A 9,307-nucleotide genomic window follows, 5' to 3' on the forward strand; every position below is an offset into this window, starting at 1 on the left:
AATCCCTGGATCATACGGAAGTGTGGTTTATCTGCTGAATATTTTTTGTCTGGGCTAAAAGTAGAGCCGGCGGATTATACGGCACAGCTGGTAATGTGCAGGAAATTACGGAAGTTACCGTCAGTTTTTAAGATTTTTAAAATGATTGTCTTTTATTAACATCCTATGAATTACTTTCATTCTGTTATCTTGTCATTATTTTTGTTCTTTTTGCATCTCTCCAAATGCTCTCCTAGGTGAATCTTTAGCGTGAAAGGAGTGAAAAACCGAAATTTTCAAAAATGAAGAACAAAAAAAAAGAATTAGACCTACACTAAATGGAAGTCAGATTAAAAATAGCAAGAGGCGAATCAGGCTACAAGCAAATACTAACGAATGCATAACGCCATCTTACACCCCCCCCATACCTAACACAAAACGGCTATTTCAGCAGTTTAGTATGTGTAAGATATGTATACTATTAATAAGTGCTAACAAAGGCACCAAGAACTTACAAAAGAGTGAATAGAAATGCATAATCCACGATTTTTTGAATAACAAATAATATTGCTATTGTTATTTTTAAATATGTGTTCCAAATATCTGTTATTTCAATCATATTATTAATTAAAAATTATTACTTAATATTAGATATAAAAATTTATTAATTGTAATTAATACTTAATTTACTAATTTAAATAACGTGTGATTGAATTAATTTATCTGCTTCAACTTACTTCTTAAATTTTTTTTCTTTTCTTAAAACTATTTATTTAATTTATTTATTGGAGTGAACCATTTTCTGGAAAAGGTGAATTAAAAATATATGTAATTTCTTTAAAATGTTTACTTTAGTTCTATATTCTACCAATAGATGGCGCCAGCAGTAAACAGAATATATGTAATCAAAGTCAAAAATGATCTGTATGGAAGAGTGCATCATCATATGCAAATATCGGAAGTCACTCCCGTAAAATGGAGCGGTGACTTCGCACTTTCCGGTGAAATCACCGCTCCGATAAATTTCAGTGATAGGCAATTCACTACGATTCAATACGATAATTTCAATAACCGGTCCGTTCACTTTTCAATCCATTCACAGATTTCTTTTGAGAGCTTCCATTGGACAGATCGCATCGATTGTTACTTTCCAGTGAAGTCACCGCTCCGGTAAATTTCAATGATATCGTATCGATTGTTAGTTTCTATCGTGATCCAAAGCCTGTAATCGAAATATCACCAGTAAGATCATATCAAGGATTTGAATCACGCCCCTCTTTGAAAAGTATTGATTACTTGTATTTGTGACTTTTTGATATTGGTTACGTAATAACCGCTCGTAAAATATTCGTCATCTCTAAGAGTGAATGCGCATTTTTGAAACGACTACTGAAATGGAAGACGATCGTTTAGTGAGAAATTGAAGAGCAATATAATATTCGAATTCAGGCTGAAAGAACAAAGTGAAGCTGAAGAGGAACATCACATGCCTTGAATATTATTCATTGGAGTATGAGTCTCTACAACCATCTTGCAAGTGTGGGTATGAATCTGAAGATATAATAAGTATAGGATGAATATCGAGTATTTCCTCAGTTGGAGAGGCGAAAAAGTGGCCTAGAATATGACCTGACATATATTGAATTATCGAAAAAGTACAATTGCCTTTGCTTTCAAAACCGAATGAATCGTTAAATAATCTCTTTGCTGCAAAGATTTAATTCAACAAAAAGGGATTGAAAGGAGGTTTTCATTTATTGGTGGATGTTATTTATTTTATTTGGAGAAAAAGTGTAAAACGAAATCTGTAGATGCCAAGCAGAACTAAGAGTCTGACTGAAAAAAATCTCTCTTTCCTAAAGATTCTAGATTCTCTAAATTGTGGTTGTTCAGATTTGAGGAGATTTTATTGCAATTCTAAATGATTTTCGTTTTAAATTGGAAGAAATCGGCCGAGCTTGAATGATTAGCATAAGTTTGGGCACTTAGGATTTTGAAATATGAATCTTATCTTGCGCTCCAGGTTGGTAAACAGTTCTTGATAAAGCACACAATGAGAGTAATGGTTAAATTATTTCTAAATTTGACATCACTATTAATAATTTATCTATTCAAATTTTTATCGAGCCGTATCAATAGAATTTTACTTCCTTTTCTTCCGAAACACAATATCGTCGAAAATAGTTAGCTTTTTAATTTGTTTGATTTACCATTTCAGAAACTTGTATAAGCAAGAGAAAAGTAATTTCTTGAATCTGATAGAATCTACATAAAAAGAAATATCACTACATGCTGTAACGGAATTTAAAATTCCGGTGAAACTTGAACTATGGGCGTATGGTGACATAGTCAATAAACTCAATAACAAATAACGAAATTTATTAACATGAAGACACAGACTATAAATACGCAGTCGAGACTTGCACAGCAGAACACAAGTAGTAATCGTAGTACAAAAAAAGACATAATTCAGCAGGAGAAGGGAATCTACGCAACTATTTACTAATATCTCTCCAAACGTCCGCTGTTCTCACTGTCTCCTCACTTCAGTTGTACTCAACTGCCGATTCACTACTATACAACTGGCTACTCCACACACTAAATCGATGCTTCTTCAATACTTGCCTCCAAAACACAGCTCAAGGCCCCAATGTTCAATCCACTAATTACTTGAGCTCCACTCAACGCTTATGCTTCGCTGGATTGATCTAAATAATTCGTCATTGATTCACTATACGACTTCCACTTTCGAATTGGCTTCTCCGAAAGCCATTACCGAAAGCAATACAATTAATACAATACAATTACGTCGTGACTCACTTACCTTCCGAAATTGCCACTGTTGGGCGGGATGTAATAATTCAACCTCAACATTGGTGACTTCGGACAATGAACCTTCAACCTTCATACAACTGTTGTGGCGCCATCTATCCGCAACCAAAGGCGTCAGAATCCCTTGACGCAGTAAACAGCATCAGCAACCACTCACACACATACGCTCGCCATAAAGCTTGGCGCTACTCAAATGGGTACAGACGCATTAGAATCAACAGCTTATACATCATCACTCAACAGCATATCGTTCGTCTCACTGGAGGGAGAGTCTGTGGTGAAAGCTTATAAGCCAGTTAACAACTACGCTACCCCAACAATTGCTTTTGTATCATGGTTATGTTACTGGGTTGCCCAGGTTCTATGCTCACTCATTCCAATCTTCCACAGACTCTATATGACTTGGAGAGCCGTCCTTTTATATCTTTTCTCTATTATCGGACTTATCGCCAAAATTCTTGAACATTCAAGTATCATTCATTTTCAAAGTCGCTACTTTCTTCGCCAAATAGTCGTCAAGTTTGTCGCCAATCCGAGGGTCATTGATCTGGCATCCTATCAGCATCCAACACATCTGATCTTAAAACAGTCTTTCCTATGGTGGAGCTAACTATGCTGTCAATCAACATTATGGATTCGTAACAATATTATCTGTGACGTGACTACAATGTTTGGTGGAATCAAAGAATGAGACCAGTTTCTTTACTTAAAATCAATAGTAAGATATGGTATGTATATGGTAACTACTTGGATATTGGCATTCTTATAGAAAAATGTCGTTGCCTCCATTTTGCTTGTAATTTTCATCAACAAAACACGTAATCTTTCATAAAAGTAAAAAAAAAAAAATGATTAATTGTGAAAATTTATTCTTTCCGAAAAGTTAGATTAGCTGCTGCTTTAACTGCAATTTACCTTAAAAATTCTCATTCCATATATAATTTTTTTTTCTTTAAAAGCTATTTCGCGTAAACAGGAAATAGAACGAACAAGATAACCTTATTTTCTTATTGTTTTTCATTCTTCTTTGTTTATGTATGCCCTAAAAAATATTTTTTTCTTTCTCAAACTAATGATTAAGTTTAGATAAGTAAAAGATAACAAGGACATTGAAATTTTCGTTAGTATTTTCTTCCCAAAATTGATTCTTAAGCCATTTGAGCAACAGCTACCAAATTTGATAGATTATTTATTTTGGAGGTCGGAAATGTGCACCTCGTACAAGAATTTTTTGAAATTTTAGTTAATCAAAAATTCAGCTGGATTTTGGCGTTTTTCAGTTGTAGGTTCTGAAAATATCCATGATGCACAAAATTTAATTTTACATCATTTCGAAAGTTAAAAAATTGTGTTTTTAATGATACTAATTTAATATTCGTACGATGCTTAATGGAATTTTGGCAATTTTTTTAAAAAAAAAAAAAAAAAAAAAACCCTGATTTTTAGTTTTATTACTCTGAAATTCAAACTGTTGTTACATCGAATACCTACTCGCTTGGATTCTCTTTAAAACGTGCATGCCATAACATTAGACAAATAAAAAAGTGAAATTAAAATATCGCATATTTAGGAGATAGATGAAGCAGATATTTACATTCTTAATGACAATGTGATGACGGTCTTCTAAAAAGGTTCATACACAAGATAAACAGAACATAAAATTAGAAATTAAAATTTGAAATCATAGGCATCTTACAAACAACGTAAGAATAAAAAATAATAATAAATTATCTATGCATAATGTAAACTTAAAATGCAAATCGTTTGTGCAATGTAGAAATGAAATCTGGATATAAAAGTTTAAATTTCAATAAAAGAAAGCATGATATCAATCATCTAAAATAATTAGATAATAGAAACCATGGAAATCACTTACTGCCTGAAATTTTCAGAAACAAATGTTAGAAAAAGAAATTCTCTTTCTCGTAGCACGTATCAGAAAAATATAAAACTTGAATAAATTTAGAGCATTAGAATCAACTTAAAATGATTAAGTCTAAATTGTAAAACATCAACGACTTAATTAAAAATATGATATCCCTATTATTATTTTATCTGTTGCTAGTTCAGAATAAATAGAAAAATTTCCGACATTTAAAATTAATGCGAATGCAAGTTGAAATGAAAAGTCTCTCGAACAAATGCAAACCTGTGAAACAACTATTTCTAAAAGGAAATGGCTTGTTATAAAAAAATCCTGCATCCGTATACTATTTTTTTTTTTTTGTCATAGGCACCATCCATTACTCATTAAATTGAAAAGTCTTTTACTGGCAGTTATAGTATGAATTGACAAAAATAACTATAGCAATCGAACACGCAGAACAACACATTTTAATTTAATAAGTGGACGGATCTAAAAATCAATACAAGCATGAAATTTCAATACAAACTGGCAATCGTTTTGAGTACTATATCGAGTAAAACAAGCTAAGCAGTTCTCCTTTAGAGTTTAGAGATTGTCCTAACCCTAATAATAACCCTCAATAATATTCTGTCAAGCGTCTACCAGGAAAAGAGACTTTCTGATTATTGCTTTAAACACAGTGTTTAAGAATGAAATCTTTATATAGATACATTTTTATCCTATTTCTTTGCAGTGCAATATTTCAAAGAAAATTAATTTCGAACAAGGAAGGCAGTACTAGAAAGTTCAACAAAATGATCGCATTTTTCAATGCTATGATTTTAATAGTTGAGATTCTATTAGTAGCATCGTTTTGTACGCAAAAGAAAGGGATTTTTTTTATTTTTGCCTACAGTGGTGCTGGCTATTCTTTCAGCGATATTCCACTTCCATCTTACCTTGAAGATAAACAAGATGAAAATCATGGCCAAAAGATTAAATCAGTTCAATTTTAGCACAAACCAAAGCGACAGCAAGTGGTTGGTAAGTTTTCTTGCAATCAGTGCACTATCACAAATAATTCTTCTAATTTTCAAATTATGCATTAAAAATGACTATTTTGATATGTCACTATTCCTTTTCGGCTATTCTTTACAGGACAAAATTTACAATGATGTAGCTTCAATAGCTTATGAACTTTTCGTCCTTTTTAATATCACGTTACTATTTATATATTTTTCATTCTATTACATAGCTATTTGCAGAGACTTGAGGCATATCATACAGAATTATGCACAAAATTTGTCTGGAAAAAGTGCGTATGAATACGACATCCTTTTGCACTTATATTCTACCATCAAATCAGTTGCAAGCAGAATCGATGATGAATTCGGACCCCTGGTCTTCATGGTCACCATGAACAACATACTTGGTATCTCTAGCGCTCTGTATCTAATGCTCCATCCAGTACTGTTTGACCATCACATGGTACAGCTGATGGTATACAGCGTTTTCTTCTCTGATTTCTGCATATTCTTTGCCATGATAACATCGGCTTCAATGGTTGCTGAAGTGTCTTCGACAGTGGGTCTCAAAGCACTGACAATGCCAGAAAACGAAAGATTATCGCCATTTACCCAGCAAAAGTTCCTTATTTGTACCGAGAAAGAAATTACTATGACTGTATGGAAGATTATTCCTATAAGAAGAAGCGTTTCTTTTAGTATTTTTGGTGTAATCTTCACGTACGCCATGATATTTTATTCCCTTTCTGGCATGCAGTGTAAGTAGTTGGTTTTGATCAAAAGGGCGTCTATTAGATCATTTTTAATTGTCTTTTACGGAACATGTAAGCAATGGTTTCATTTGGAGAAATTACTATGACTGTGTGGAAGATTATTTCCATAAGAAAAAGCGTTTCTTTTAGTATTTTTGGTGCAATCTTCACGTACGCCATGCTATTTTATTCCCTTTCTGGCATGCAGTATAAGTAGTTGGTTTTGATCAAAAGGGAGTCTATTAGATCATTTTTAATTGTCTTTTACGGAACATGTAAGCAATGATTTCATTTGGAGAAATTACTATGAATGTGTGGAAGATTATTTCCATAAGAAGAAGCGTTTCTTTTAGTATTTTTGGTGTAATCTTCACGTACGCCATGCTATTTTATTCCCTTTCTGGCATGCAGTGTAAGTAGTTGGTTTTGATCAAAAGGGAGTCTATTAGATCATTTTTAATTGTCTTTTACGGAACATGTAAGCAATGATTTCATTTGGAGAAATTACTATGACTGTGTGGAATATTATTTCCATAAGAAGAAGCGTTTCTTTTAGTATTTTAGGTGTAATCTTCACGTACGCCATGCTATTTTATTCCCTTTCTGGCATGCAATGTAAGTAGTTGGTTTTGATCAAAAGGGAGTCTATTAGATCATTTTTAATTGTCTTTTACGGAATATGTAAGCAATGATTTCATTTGGAATAACTTTATTTATTTTATGATTTATTTTACCAGCCAATAAAATTTATTCTTCATTTACAATGTGATCTTTATATTTAAACTAAATTTAGAAAGGTAAGTTTTTCTGGAAAAAAATATTTTTGATTTATTTGTCTAAAATACTACAAAACTTATAAAATCATCACATCTAAAGTCATAGCAAGGAAAGAATTCTTAATAATGAGAGAAAAATTTATTTACGTGCAAAAATCTATTGTTGTCATCATCTATCCATCTATTGAGAAAACAAATTTGAAACAACGTATAAGGAACATGCAAATTTTAAAGATTATTTCTTAAAAATGGATCTATTAATTAAAGAATCATTTCAAAACTAATAAATGCATTAATGGAAACAAAAACTAACGAATTCGAATCCTATAACATATAGTTTTCATTATTTCTCCATATTTGAATCTAAACTTGATATAGAATTCTGTATTTACTTAACGAAGAACCGAAAACGTAGGATTTTTAATTTACGTTCAGAATTCATTTATGTTTCTTTTAATTTACCTTATATGTCATTTTAAGTGCATATTATTTATTCTATTGGTTCGTTGCAAATTGTTATTTGCACATGAAAATTCGAAAAAAATTTGAAATATTTCAATGGTTGATTCTCAAAAGTTTGGAGATTTTAATGTTTAAAACTGCGGGAACAATCCACCTCTAGATTGCTTTTCTTCTTATATATTAGCAAAAGGCAGTAAAAAAAATTCTAAGGGATACGCTTTCTTACTCAACATAAAAAAAAAAAAATAAGTTGCTTTCACGCAAGAAATAAAACAGAAAGTACGATGATTTTTCTCCCCGCATAGCATCTAATATCAGAATTCGTTATGTAGGCAAATTCGTTAACATGGAAACGATAAAACTTACGAAAAAAATAAATAAATTATTAAAAATGCGTAGTTGTATTTGCCAAAATATCGTGAAATATAAACCGAAAATGAAAAGGCGATGTTAAGTAAAAAAGTACAATAAAAATCTTTTAAAAAATGAGATGTTGAAAATGTCGGAAAAACTATGGAAAAAATTATTGCAGTCTTTCAGCATTTTACATTTTTAAGTACGAGCACATTACCATATTAATTTTTTTTCTTAATACATTTTTTTTTAATTTTTTTAAATAGGTTAAGTAATTGCAATTGAGTAATTGTAAATACAGCTTTGAGATACAACTCTTTCAGTAAAATATTATACAAAATGCTCCATCGTTTTATATTTTTTATTTGATTATCATTTTGTAAATAATATATTGTGCGATTTGTAATATTGTTTCACATTTCCGTTGCAAACTATGCTCGATTTCGCAGAATGTTCAAGTTTGAACCTAAGCCGTAAAAGAATGGCTGATTTCGCATGTTATGAAAGTGCCCAAATTTTCTTCATAAAATAATAAGATTAATAAAAGTAATTTTAAAAGCCTGTTTTAATTAGTGTAAGTATTATTTTAGTCGAGTCCTTACTGAAAAACTACCTTATAATATACCTAGTTCTTATGATCTGAAATAACTCAGGAAAAATTCCCACATGGTTTTTCCCTTGAGTCTAATGTCTCACAAATGTACAAAATTACATGATTTTAGTGCCTCAGAAAATGAAGAAGGAATTGTTTGTACTTTCACATATACGTAGTATATAGAAAGTATAGTAATTACCAAAAATTTCGAACTCGAAATTTCGACGAATCTCTAAGTTTTAGACCAGCCTAAGTTCGAAAAGAACATTTTTGTAAAGTGTCCGTTCATCTGTCTGTCTGTGACAAAGATAACTTAAAAACACTTTGAGATAGGCGGTTGAAATTTGGTACATTGTCTTTACATGAAATTTGAAGATTTTTCATCAAATTTTGAATAAAATCTTTTAGAGGAAGTCCATCTGTCCGGCTGTTTGAAAAGTTGACATGATAACGTTAAAACGAATATATTTAAATGAATAAAATTCGGTACACATTTTTAACATTTGTAGTGAAAACATCTATCAAACTTTGAGCCAAATCCAACAATGGGTTGACCATCTGTCTATCTGTACTTTCGAAGATAAGCGGAATTTCAGAAATGAAATGATTTGAATATATCAAATATATGAGATTTCCTGACTACAATGCAATTTGTGGAAACTTTTTATTTTAATCGATTAAGAAAA

Source organism: Argiope bruennichi, chromosome 7, assembly GCF_947563725.1.
Source record: "Argiope bruennichi chromosome 7, qqArgBrue1.1, whole genome shotgun sequence".
NCBI classification, from domain to species: domain Eukaryota; kingdom Metazoa; phylum Arthropoda; class Arachnida; order Araneae; family Araneidae; genus Argiope; species Argiope bruennichi.